The following is a 3,753-nucleotide window of genomic DNA, read 5'->3' as shown; positions in this document are numbered from 1 at the left end:
AGAACGCGCTGAGAGAGCAGCTCCCCCCCTCTCTCTGTCTCTCTCCTCCCTCTCTCTCTCTCCTCCCCCTCCCCCTCTCTCCTCCCCTCCCCCTCTCTCTCCCCCTCCCACCCTCTCTCTCCCCCTCCTCCCTTTTAATCTCTCCCCCCATCCCTCTCTCTCTCTCTCTCCCCATCCCTCTGTCTCTCTCCCCCCTCCTCTCTCTCTCTCTCCCCCCATCCCTCTCTCTCTCTCTGCCCCCCATCCCTCTCTCTCTCTCTCTCCCCCATCCCTCTCTCTCTCTCTCTTTCCCCCCATCCCTCTCTCTGCCCCCCATCCCTCTCTCTCTCTCTCTGCCCCCCATCCCTCTCTCTCTCTCTCTCTCTCTCTCTCTCTGCCCCCCATCCCTCTCTCTCTCTCTCTCTGCCCCATCCTCTCTCTCTCTCTCTCTCTCTGCCCCCATCCCTCTCTCTCTCTCTCTCTCTCTCTCTCTCTTCCCCCCTCCCTTTTAGTCTCTCTTCCCCCCTCCCTTTTAGTCTCTCTTCCCCCCTCCCTTTTAGTCTCTCTTCCCCCCCTCCCTTTTAGTCTCTCTTCCCCCCTCCTTTTAGTCTCTCTTCCCCCCTCCCTTTTAGTCTCTCTTCCCCCCTCCCTTTTAGTCTCTCTCCCCCTTTCTCCTTCCCCCTCCCCCCCCATCCCTCTCTCTCTCTCCCCCCATCCCTCTTCTCTCTCCCCCCATCCCTCTCTCTCTCTCCCCCCCTCCCTTTTAGTCTCTTCCCCCCCTCCCTTTTAGTCTCTCTCCCCCCCTCCCTTTTAGTCTCTCTCCCCCCCTCCCTTTTAGTCTCTCTCCCCCCCTCCCTTTTAGTCTCTCTCCCCCCTCCCTTTTAGTCTCTCTCCCCCTTATTGCTCTCTTCCCCTTCTTTCTTTGCTCTCTCTTCCCCTTTCTCCTTCCCCCCTCTCCCCCCATCCCTCTCTCTCTCTATATGTAAATAGCCATCATAGAAACTCATGTTATCTTGCTCGTCATGTGCTACCATGCGTTCTGGAACGCATCAGAAATCGCATCAATGTAAACCGGGTCCTGGGGCTCGTTTACACCAGCCTGCGTGCTAAAATGATCCGTTTTATTGTGCGGAAGTTGTACAACATGAGGCACAGTTTGCCTTTTTATTTATTTTTCCCAAATTTATTGGGATTATGTGGGCTCTTTCACACTCGTGGCAGAGTGCAGTGCCCTCTGAAGAGCCATCTACCGTTCTGATTGTTTTCAGAGGGCGTTCGACAGGCGGTGAGGAAAGGTCATATTGCCTCCTCGCCACCTGATTTAATCCTATATTGACGCAGAACCGCGCTGCAATTGCTGTGAACCCCCATCGAACCTCAGCTGGGGAGAATGACCGGCGGTGCTGCTTGTCCAATTTTGCATCCCGTATTTTAATTTTTATTTTTAAATGTTGTGGCTTCAGCATGTGAAAGTCCCCGTGCAGCTGTTATATTATAGATCGGGTGGGCGGTAAAACCGCAGCTCAACCCCCTGTTTTTACTACCCGTCTGAAAGAGACCAAAGTGACATTCTATTGATTTCTATGCGGAGCTGTGGTACGGAGACAGAAAGGTGCCAGAAAAATGCAGATTTGTGCACATGGTGTGAACGACCCCTTAAAGCAGAACGCCGGGCAAACCTCTTTTACTGTTATAGAAGAAAGAAAAGTTACTTCTAATGCGGTGTATGCCATGCCCAGGATCACCGCCCTTTGTGGCTATTGGCTTATTTCTGACCCTGTGTGGATAGTACGGCTGCAGCTCTCATACTTGGAAGCTGTAGTGTTGTTTATCCACCCCCTCTCTTCCCATTCACAGATTGCCTTGCATTCTAATGGTGGCCACACCATTTTTGTTTTGTTTTTTTAGCCAAAACGATCAAATCTGTAAACAGTTGAAATGTCCATTACTTCCTTTCCAATCACTTTTACTTTCAAAATTTTTTATTAACACAAGATACATACAACGCATAGAAATCTGCATTTCGTCTTGTACAACATTAAGAAAAATAACAACAGATGGTACCTAAGTCTTTCCAATCACTTTTAGACTTTGTTTTGATCAGATTTAATCAAACTGGGTCGATTTGGCCAGGGAGGAACATTATCGATCATTTTGGGAGTCATGATTAAGTGTTGAGTTGGGTGAAATGTGTTGACTTTTCTCATCTCATCCGGTGTTCCTTTGCTGGATTTTGTTGCTTTTATTTTTTTTAAGAGAATAAAGATGGACTTTAAAGTGTTACTAAACCCAGGAGCCTGCATTCACTATATATATGGTCTCCCCAGGAGCCTGCATTCACTATATCTGGTCTCCCCAGGATCCTGCATTCACTATATCTGGTCTCCCCGGGAGCCTGCATTCACTATATCTGCTCTCCCCCGGAGTCTGCAATTACTATATCTGGTCTCCCCTAGGAGCCTACATTCACAATATCTGGTGTCCCTAGGAGCCTGCATTCACAATATCTGGTCTCCCCCAGGAGCCTGCATTCACAATATCTGGTCTCCCTAGGAGCCTGCATTCACAATATCTGGTCTCCCAGGAGCTGCATTCACTATATCTAGTCTCCCCAGGAGCCTGCATTCACAATATCTGATGTCCCACAGAACATGGAAATGTAATTATTTTATTAAATATAAACTGCTAAATACCTTTTCTCATCAACAGTATATAGCAGTCTTGTGACGTCTATCAGTGTCTGGTTAAAGCTTGTAGGAGGAGTTTCATTGTCCCTGATTGATCTATGAGGCTGCAGGACCCCCTGACCCTCTGTCTGGACAGTGCTGATTGGCCTGTGCTGATCACATAGTTACATAGTTAGTAAGGTTGAATAAAGACACCAGTCCATCCAGTTCAACCTGAGTGAGTGTCTACAATTGTCCCTATCCCTGTACATTGCACACTCACATCGGTCCCTACCCTCAAGGAGCCCACAATCCGTCCTCATTCATATACTAGGGCCAATTTGGGACAGAAGCCAATTAACCTACCTGCATGTCTTTGGAGTGTGGGAGGAAACCGGAGTACCCAGAGGAAACCCATGCAGGCACAGGGAGAACATGCAAACTCCAGGCAGGTAGTGTCTTGGTTGGGATTCAAACCAGCGACCCTTTTTACTGTTAGGTGAGGCCGCCCTGAAAAAAACAAAAACACTAGCAATACACACCAAACTGAGCATGTGCAGAGTGCCCCAAAGCTCGGTTCTATCAGGAAATTGATTGTGGACAGTGAAAGAAGGGGAGGATCAGAGAAGACAGGCTCAAACAGCTGTTTCACACAGTGCTCAGGATTAACCCCCTTAGGTTCCACAGTGAGTATAACAAGCATTCTTTTACTACATATACAGACTGATTTTATTGTTGTGGGTTTAGTAATACTGGAGTGCAACCATCCGAATTCCGTCTTTTCAAATCAATCGTTTTAATCACTGATCTGCTTTGGTAATATATATACGATTTGTAGCTCAGTCGATCAGATCATAAGATTGCCTATTGCAAGCCGAGGTGATTAATGATCGTAAAGCTAAGTTCGTATCCTGACTATTGATTTGAAATCCATGTCACCACGGGTTGTGTGTGGCAGATCGGTCAGATGGGTTCGTCCACTGTAGATTTGATGGGAGAGATTGATTAGTAAAAGAAATAGATTGGAAAAGAAATCGATTGGTTCATTGAAACGTGTATAGCAAACGGTTTTTTGATTGGTTTGTAGAATATGGGGATTTCTGTGAAT

Source organism: Lithobates pipiens, unplaced genomic scaffold (genome assembly GCF_037356315.1).
Source record: "Lithobates pipiens isolate NorthernLeopardFrog02 unplaced genomic scaffold, aLitPip1_a1.2 Scaffold_1, whole genome shotgun sequence".
Taxonomy (NCBI): domain Eukaryota; kingdom Metazoa; phylum Chordata; class Amphibia; order Anura; family Ranidae; genus Lithobates; species Lithobates pipiens.
Note: the sequence above shows the minus strand (reverse complement) of the source record.